The sequence below is a fragment of the Haemaphysalis longicornis genome, unplaced genomic scaffold (genome assembly GCF_048455015.1).
Source record: "Haemaphysalis longicornis isolate Haplotype H1 unplaced genomic scaffold, Haemaphysalis longicornis Haplotype H1 scaffold_12, whole genome shotgun sequence".
Taxonomy (NCBI): domain Eukaryota; kingdom Metazoa; phylum Arthropoda; class Arachnida; order Ixodida; family Ixodidae; genus Haemaphysalis; species Haemaphysalis longicornis.
In genome coordinates this window covers 119,324,128-119,333,966 of record NW_027526225.1, presented here as the reverse complement: position 1 = coordinate 119,333,966, position 9,839 = coordinate 119,324,128, and the positions used below count along the sequence as shown (strand labels likewise).

The window sequence follows — 9,839 nt, the reverse complement described above, 5'->3', positions numbered from 1 at the left end:
GTCGACGGAAGCGGCAAAGCCGAGGTGGGAGAGAAATATGCGCAGGCTCGCGGCATTATTTTCTCTTTCGCGAGCGCCACCCGGCTCCAATCCGTGTTCCTCCCCCCAGCCAACCTCGGACCTCTCTTTCTATACTTCAGCGTTAAGATAGACCTGCCAAAGCCAATTACCACGGCCGTTCCGGTTGCCGTCTTTGTTTTATTCGTGCCGGCCGAACCTCAGCGAGCCAGGTTGCGGCCAGCGGCTAGCGAAAGGCCACCTCGTTTCTCAAAAGGGGACGTCGCGAGTGTTTCGACCTCCTGCGGTGACTCGGGGAAACGAGGGACCGGCGATGGCTGGCCGCACTCGTTGCGCCACCGCGGTTGTGCGAAGGCGGTCTCTTTATACCTTCATCCGTTTCTTCGTTTTCGACTCTATTGTGTTTGTTTTATTTCTCCTGACGTTTCACGTAGCGTTTCGAAATGCGAACGATGGACCGTCCCTTCTCCCCGTCGACTGGGCGTGGCGCGCGCAGCTGCAGAGGCTGGACAGAAGTTATGTGTACAGCTGTTTGCCACCTTCGAAGTGTGTCCTTTGGAGAACAGCGCTTGCCCCCCTATTCTTTGTTTGTGCGCCTCGCTGTGGGGGCAAGAGTGCGTGGGCTGGGCGGCTTTTTTCGGGTATTTGTTTCCGTGCGTGCAATTTGGAGTGAGTGACTGAGCGTGGCTGAGCGAGCAAGCGAGCGGATGCGTTCTTCAGCGCCTACAGGAAGAGGTCGGAGTTGTACTGAGAGGCGTTGCTTTCGCGATCCTGCAGCCCGCCGTCTCTTGTGTACGTTCCAAACTGGGCCAGTGGCGCAGCAAATCCTGTAAAGAGTACATCTGTACTGGCAGAAGGCACAATGAGCTATGAATGCGTCATTACTCACTCCTTATCACAAGTCCTTCTGAGGTGGGAAGTTGCGTAGGGCAGGAGCCGTTTCTCACCTCAGTGCTCAGGAACGGGAGGCGGTCATAGTGCTCAGGGGTCACATCCTCGCGGTGTTGCAAACGGCCCATTCACAAACACAGGCCACCCATAAAAGCCAGGGTGATATCCTTGACTCGCCTCGCATTACTAACTGCCGTGTTCCCTCCTCATACACAGCGAGCCCAACTGCATGATAGTTAATGAAATGTCGCTTTTTCGCTCGTACTTTATGGTGAGGGAAATGCGGACTAACGAAAAATAAAAGGGAAATAAGGTGTGCTATATCGGTGGGAGGAGGTAGGGCGATCTGGGTTTTGAGGGTAGGTGAGTCGACGGTTGGCGCAAGGGAGCGTTGCGGTGTAGCTAAATATGCTTTGCTTTTTGAGGCTAGAGCAGGGTGCTTGCGAACTAAGGGCTTTGTGGGGAAGTATTCACAAAATGATGGGGTGTGCGTGGTCTCCAGAAATGAAACAGAAACTATGCGACACATGGTGTTAGAATGCGAGGGTATCCCTCCAAATATGAATGAGGGAAATATTCGGCTTCCTGAAGCCCTAGGATTTAAGGGTAGCACAGAGGCAGTTCACTTCAAGGCTGTCGAGGGGACGAAAATAAGATTAAAATGCTGGTGGACTAAAAGCAAAGAGGGAAATGTTTGCCTAGGACAGCTACCACCTGTGAGGCTACGTTCACACTACCGACGCAAAAGCCATATCGTGATGTATGGACGTAAAGCAATGGCGTGTCACGCAGTTCAGTTGACTGAGACGTGAAAAGACGTCATTCTTTAAAGTTATTGCGGCAGTTGCGGCAACAGTCAGAACCACACCCGGTCTAACAGAAAAATTAAGTATTTTGTGCGTAAAAAGCTTTTGTGCCTGCCCTAAGAGCAGCGCTAGTATTAAACGAAGAGGGTAAAACGTAGGTATATTTTCGTTTTTTTGGTAAGATGACACGTCATCACCCCGCTACAAAGGAGATACCAATGGCAATCATCATCATCATCATATTGTCCACGCAGCGCAGACTTGCCCCCTTTGGCGGCCTATAGAAAGGACGGCAGATAGACTTCGCCAGTTTACTCTCACACAGCAGGCCCATCGTCACTGCGGACCCGCTCGCTCTGCGAAAACCACGATATCGTCTGCATCATGAAATTGGGTTGGCCATGCACTGCGGAGAAGTAACAACAGGTGGACTGTGAAGGGAAGATACTGGCTACCGAGAGACGGGACTAGAAGTATGGCGGAGACAATTAAAGGAACTCCGCAGCACCTCCGCGTCTCGAAGCACTGCGAAAGCTATATAGTTATCGCCAGCACGGAGCGGCGCTGCGTTATTTGCTCGTCGCAGCAGATGCGCCTTCAGTTTATACAAATTTGCTTTCGGGGCTCTCTTTTTAAAGTGGCCATCGAATGCGTCCATTGCTGCTACTGAAAGAAAGCCGGCCAATAGCCGTAACACCGCCGTAATGACGTAATTCCAGCGGCCGAAGAACGGGAAAGAGGGAAAAATCTTTTGAGCAAGTTTATATGTTATCTGTTTGCCAGGGCAGCAATTTTTCGCTGAGGTACTTTGCAGCCCCCTAATCTAAGTACTGGATGGGTTGCGTGACTGCGTTCTGCAAGCATTTAAGATTAGAAAAAAAGTTGAAAAAGTGTTGCAGGGCCTTGTTACTCGACCGTAGCGATAAAATAGAAGAATTCAAAGCAAAGAATGGTTTCGGGCATCACAGATAGGAGAGGTTGGCAGTGTATGGAAAAGGCCTTCGCCCTGTAGGGGAAATAAACAGGATTATAATAATGATTATGATGATAATGAGAGTTGTGGTGAGGTGACCTCCACGTTAGTAATAATGATAATGATGATGATTGTGGTGTTGACGATTATAAGGATGGTGATAAACATTAATCGGAGGAAGGAAGATTTGTGCACTGAAAAGACCAGTAGGCAATCGTATAGCTAGTTAGTAAGAGGCAACAAACGGTAGACGACAAACAAAAAAAAAAAAGAAAACAGGCTCCTGCTTGGAGTTAGGAGGCCACCCGCGTTTATTCCTCCTCCTCTTTCACATACGGCCCGGTCAGATGCCTGGCGAGATGTCGCCTTTTAAGACCGTACCTCCACTCCAGCTCGCTGAAGGCGGCGCAGTAGTTCCCGCAGCCGTGTCATTCGACACGCCCATCTCGATCGTTCCTGTACCTGCGGTCAATTTTTGTGGTCACGCGAGAGACAGACCCGACCGCGTTTATGGCACGACATTCTCCGCTTCTGCAGGAGACTCGCGTTTGTTTGCTGCGCTGTTCGATCTGCGCAGTTGGAGTGTCCTCAGTTTTAGGAAGCTACACTTTTTCATCCTCCAAAAACTCGATAAGATAAGCACTTGCCCTGGATAGAATTTCCACACACAATGGTTTTCTGTGCGTTTCTCCTACCAGACACTCCAATTAAAACACCGCTTGCAAAGTCCGAGGATAAAATGGTTTCCCCAATTAGGGCAAGTATGTAAGTTATTTTGACCACCGGTATCGTGCGTGCTACACCTCGATTCATGGAAAAAAAGCATTTGTGCACCCTCGTTATAAAAAGAAATGGCTTCATTCTAAATATCGTTTTATTCAAAGTATTTTATGGTCCCGCAGCAGTGCACTAAGAAGAGATCCTCTATTTAGCAAGTGCTGCTTATAATGAAGTCACTTCCTGTCCGGACGACTTCGTTGTTACGAGGGCATACGTAGGTGCGTAAGTGGTGTGCTGCCCTTTTCATCACGCAGGGTTCGTAGTCTTACTCTTGCAAAGGAGTGAAATAAACTGCACTGACTTTACTTGTTCAACCTGTCTTGAAGTATCTCTGCCATGGTTGAGCTGCCGTGTGGCGAGCAATTTGGTTCTGCAGTGTCTGGCCTTCTGTGTTTGCTTGTGCCCGCGAGACTGAGCAAGCTACGTGTATTTGTTAGGTTTGTCGAATTGTCACGAAGTCAAAGACGACGCAGTTGTCTTCAAGGAAAACACGTTTATTGGGGCGAACTTGTGCTCCCCTAACAACTCAAAGAATACACAGGCGGCGAAGAAGCAGACAACAAAGTGACGTGTGCAGGCGAGCTCCGGCGATTCGAATGCCTCGGCGTCGGCTCTGCAAGAATTTATCTTTAGGCGCGAGTGTTTCTGGAACCGTCGAATTACATCCAGAACAACGAAGATTATTCTAGGCTGTTCACGTTAGTTCGGAACGCTCTCCTTATCAGAAGAGATAACACGTGCGGCACAGAAAGAAAGAATGAAACACGCGCTTCCCTTGGCACACAGATAACACAGATAACACAGACCGGCGCAGCTGGGCGGTAAAAGCAAAACACAAGCAAACCCGTTGCATGGTTCGCGGCAATATGGTCAGCGCTGCCAAGCATAGAAATGCTTGGTGGGGCAATTGAACGCCTCGCTTGATTGATGGCGCCCTCTGACAGTAACACGGAGTATTCTTGCTCCGTGGCCAGGTAGCTAAAAGTCACCAAACCTTTCACGTGTCTAAATATACAACGAGTTAATAGACAGCCTGAAATATTTAACTCAAGCTTCGGTTCAAGATGGAAAGAAACAAAATATCCCGGAACTTAACCTCGGGCCTCGACCGCCGCAAACATGGACGTTACCACCCCTTCAGGGTTGCTATGTGTCACTATATCCTGCGGAACCTGAGGCATAATTTACACAGGATTACAACAATTCCTTCAAGACTTTTTGGGGGACCCTTGAGGTCTCGTCGACGGATACAAAACACGTCAAAGTTTCGAATTGTCTTGAAAGATACGCCTTTCGTTAGTGATGAACCAAAAGCAGGTGGGGGAGTGAAAAGCAGGACGGCGAGGGAGGAGGGAGTGAAGAACACCCCCTGAGCGCCTTCTGGGCTAGTACAGCTAAACCTTTCCTGTGAGAATCTCCCTTCTATACTCGGTGACAACTTAAGAACGGCACCGGAAGTTGCCGCTGTGCCTTATCACCGTAGCCGGATGTTTCTCCGCGCGGCGCAAGTAGGGCGTTACTGGGAATATTTTTAACATGGCGTGAGCCGTTCCCGTGATTTTTTGGACTTAATATACTTATAAACGACTCCAGTGACGACAAACAAACTGCGTGAGACAAGGCAGACGATATCACGCATTCATATCAAACCCCTTTCAAAACGCGTGCGCACTGACGTCACGGGTCCGACGCTTTGGTGGAGTGATACACTACATGAGGTGGTGCCGTTCTTGAGTTGTAACCGAGTATAGGTGCCCCAGATAATTCACCACAGCCACTCCCCTAGCGCCAGCCTGTATCTGCTTTTTGAGTTCACATTGAACACGCGGCGACTTTCAGCTGCAGGCATACCAAGTTCTCCGTAGAGACTTACTCGGTGAAATTCTTTTTTACTCTCTTAGCGCACTTCAGGATATCAGGACACTGCGTCCTGCGATTTAAAAAGAATGTTTCAGCCAGCTTTCTCTGTTCATCCGCCGAGACTCAGAGATAAGTCTTGACAGTCTCGCCCCTTTCAGGAAAGGGGCGCGCAAACGTACACACCTCGCAAATCATCCTCCCTAGTATGTCACCGTTCTTTGTAATATATAACCAACCGCGACTACAAACAGCTCCAGTTACGCGAAAAGTTTGTTTTGTCTTCTTTCTTGTGTTCGTCCATTTTCAGTGCTAAAACTATGTCACACAGTTCAGACCGACCCGCCCAGCAGCAAGTCCTTTTTAAGTTCATAACACACCTCACTGCAAGAGTTCCAATTTGCTACTGGACCCGCTGCGGTGGCTCAATGACTAAGGCGTTGTGAGGCTGAGCACGAGGACGCGGGTTCGATTCCCGGCCGCGGCGGCTACTTTTCTGATAGAGGCGAAAAGCAAAAACGCCCGTGTGTACGAGATTTTGGCGCACGTTAAAGATCCGCAGGTGGTCAAAATTAATCCGGAGCCCTCCACTACGGCGCTCTTTATCGCCTACGTTGCTTCGGCGCGTTAAACCCTTCAATCAATCAAATCAAATCAATTAATTTGCTGCTTTAGGACTGGGTACTCGTGGAGCCAGACTTCAGTTGTGCCACCTTCTGGCACCCTGGGCCAACAATGGTTATTCATCTTTAGGGACAAAAATTTTGCAGGGTTTCCTGCGGGACTCTAGAGTTTAAAAAATTCTGTGATTCGTAAACTGCGGCGTGATTACATCTACACTCGTTTGTGGCGTTCTGTACTACTCTTTTTACTTGTCCTATTTGTTTCATTTTATTGTTGCGTGCCATTACTTCACACACACATATATATATATATATATATATATATATATATATATATATATATATATATATATATATATATATATATATATATATATATATATATATATATATATATATATATATATATATATATATATATATATATATATATATATATATATATATATATATATATATGAAGTAATATATTGCCGCGAACCATACATTGGGTTTGTTTATTTGTGTTTTGCTTTTACCGCCCGGCTGCACCGGTCTGTGTTATCTCTGCGCCAAGGGAAGCACGTGTTCCATTCTTTCTCTCTGTGCCGCATGTGTTATCTGTTGTGATAGGGAGAGCATTCCGATCTAACGTGAACAGCCCAGAATAATCTTCTTGGATCTACTATGTTCTAAATGCGAATCGACGTTTCGAGAACCACGCGCGCCGAAAGATAAAATTCCCCGCATTTCCCCGTGGGGAAGAATGTGAAAGTGCGAATGAACGAGTTGAATTTGCGCGGTTCGGTAATGTTCGCGAAAGAGAGATCACACAAACCCACACACAACTACAAAGAAAGAAAGATGCATTTATTCACAGACACCTATTTGTGTTGTCGTTGTACTTGATTGCTAGAGCGGATCTCAGCTTTGAAATTTCATGTCAGTACTCCTTTAAGCGGGTGCATTAGCCCTTCTCACGCCCGATTCCTGGCCAATCCCCCACGTGGGTATGTGCCATGTCAGCGGCCAGGCAGCGCGTGCCCATCTCCCCCCGTTGCCAAGGAAGACGAGGAGATTCCTGGCCAATCCCCCACGTGGGTATGTGCCATGTCAGCGGCCAGGCAGCGCGCGCCCATCTCCCCCCGTTGCCAAGGAAGACGAGGAGATTCCTGGCCAATCCCCCACGTGGGTATGTGATGCGGACATCGCCGGTGGACGCAGGTTCAGGGTCGCTTAAGAAGTGCATTGCACTTAAAAACCTGCAGTGCGGACGCCGGGACATTCGATTCTGCGACGCTCGCCGACGCAAGTCACTTTGTTGACCGCTGCTTCGCCGCCTCTGTATTCTTTTGAGTGGTTAGGGGAGCACAAGTTCGCTCCAATAAACTGGTTTCTCCTGCAAGACAACTGCGTCGTCCTTGGCTTCGTGACAATATATATATATATATATATATATATATATATATATATATATATATATATATATATATATATATATATATATATATATATATATATATATATATATATATATATATATATATATATATTGTATTCATTTTTTCTCTTATTGTTTTCTCCGTAATCTCACATCCCACATTCAGCACTCATTAGTGTAATAATCCTCATGAGGCGTAGTGGTCGCCGCCGCCGTTACGGCTGGCCTCCCTCTCCAGTTAACCTTAAAGAGTTATCTCCTCTCTCTCTCTCTCTCTCTCTCTCTCTCTCTCTCTCTCTCTCTCTCCCTACGTGTGTGCGTGTGCGTGTGGGTGTGTGTGTGTGTACCCGAAGGAATTACTCTCGTGCAGACAATAGTTCGACATTGCCAGTCAAAACATCTCTGCACTCAGTCTTCCGAACACCTTTTAAATCACAAGTAGCAAAAGGACATACTGGCATGTCAAATTAACGTTTCTTCTTTCTATCTCTTTTTCTAAACTTTGCAAATGGGGCAGCTCTCAGCCCCTTCATTTTTAGATGATGACAGTATCTTGTATAATACTCTAGCGGATGGAGGTTCTTTTGTAAAGCCGACCGGTGCACGAAGCAAACAGATTTTGTTTTTCTCTTGCTGCGCGCGTGGCCATGTTTATAAAAGGGAATTAAGGGCTAAAGGTAACGAACAAAAGAACGGATACATAAAATGGAACTGTGGTATAACGCTGCATGATTGCAGATAGAAACGAAACAGGGCAGGAAAGCGGTTCACTCCTTTCTTTTTCACCCCAAGCGCGGGTTCACATGTGCGCGCATGATGTTAGCTTCTTATCGCGATTAACTGCCCGCGAGCGTCAGGTACGGCCGTTTACAGATACGAAAACAGGCTGCGTTTTCTTACAAACGACTTTGCTTCACGCGCCGCAATACAAACGCCGCAGCTCGACGAGTGATTTGTCTTCCTTTATCGCGCCGGTATCATCCACTTCGCGCCAAACGATGCGTCCAGCGAGCCCACGGCCCTCCAGCGAGTGCTTTCTAATTGGCCTAATTTCTAGGCCGTGGTCGGGCACCAGGCGAAACATGTCCGGGAACAAAAAAGCGAAGCAAAAGACAGAGGGTACAATAAATGAGAGTTCGTCTGCAACACTGGGCGAGAGAGAAGGAAGAGTATGAACATGAAAAGGGGAGAGAGAGACAAGAGGTCAGAAAGAGAAACTACGTGACGTCACATGACGTCACGGACGCCGTGGAGGCGTTGGCGCTCCTCCAAGCGGCGGTTTCGCGGAGCCTCCTCCCACCCCCGTTGCCTCCTCTGGAAGCGTGGCTCTCGAGCGTTTCGCGCCACCGCCGCTACCAGCAGCTGATGCGAAAAGTTGTCCCCGGCCGCCAATACGCGCGCGCGCCGAGTGCAACAGAGACCCGGCGGGAGTGCGTTCCGTCGATCGGCGCTCGAGTGACCGTCCCGTGCGGGTTGGACGACTTTGCGGGTGACCCGGTGTCGTCGCCACTTTTGAGTGCGCCTCGCGTGTGCTTCGGACGGTGCTCGTAACGTTGTGAACTAATTAGGTGACATCGCGAGTGACTTCTTTACTATGGTGACCTTTGACCTTTGGCCGCCAAGTTTTCCGTTTCCTGGGCTCGATCGGTGCTCTTAGCGTGCCACGTTGCTTGGACGCCTTTCACCTGGTGTCTCGGGGGGTATTCTATTCGGTGAGAACTGCGTGAGCATCTTCCGTGTGCGTTTTCCGGTTCTTCGGTGGACTTGTCTCCTTTCCCATGATTTGTAGTTGCTTGAGCGTCGTCTGCATCGCTGGACGAGGTGAGACATGCGCTACAACTTTTCTCTTCTCTTGCTCTGGTCTGCTAGGGCCCCTATCATCTGCTTGCTATACTTCTTGAAATTGTGACGCCTTTTATCTGCAAAATAACTAAACTGGTACAATTACCATGTGCAACATCATAATAGGGCAAACGCAGGTAATTGGTACGTTTAGTATCGATAAAAAAACGACAAAAAATGATAATACACGCAGGTGACATGGGCCCATTTGTGGTATTAGATATCCCAGGATCTTCCTATTTAAAAAAAAAAAGACTGCATATATCGTCTTGATATCTCTTCTAGCAATGCGTGCGTACATAGCAATAAAGGCGACCTTAAAGGTGACCTTTTTACAGCGCTGCGTAGGGATACTTGGAGTCTTAATTTTCACATATTATACTGCTCATGTTGTCTTCGAAAAGATGCCTTCTCAGGAGTGCGCCTGTGTATTGTAGTCACGCCTTTCTTAAAGGGAATCGGCCTATGGCGGTTCACAAAGTCACACACACAGTTTCATAAATTTTCATGTCTGCGCACACCGAAATGTCTTCGCACCAATTCGTTTATGTGCAGCAGTGGAGACGACTTTAAAGGGCTGTGTGTATGGCGCTGCAAATGGTACACGCATTTTTATGGGTTTTCAAGTA

General features: G+C 48.0%; 1 protein-coding gene across 1 annotated transcript in view; it reads left to right on the top strand.

Moving 5' to 3' along the window:
* Positions 1-8,671: 8,671 nt before the first annotated feature.
* LOC144163403 (lactadherin-like) overlaps positions 8,672-9,839 on the top strand; it is a 186,824-nt gene continuing 185,656 nt past the window's right edge. The window contains exon 1 of the mRNA XM_077694383.1: positions 8,672-9,189. The gene's annotated coding sequence lies outside the window, so the exon portion shown is untranslated. The remainder of the gene's footprint in view (positions 9,190-9,839) is intronic.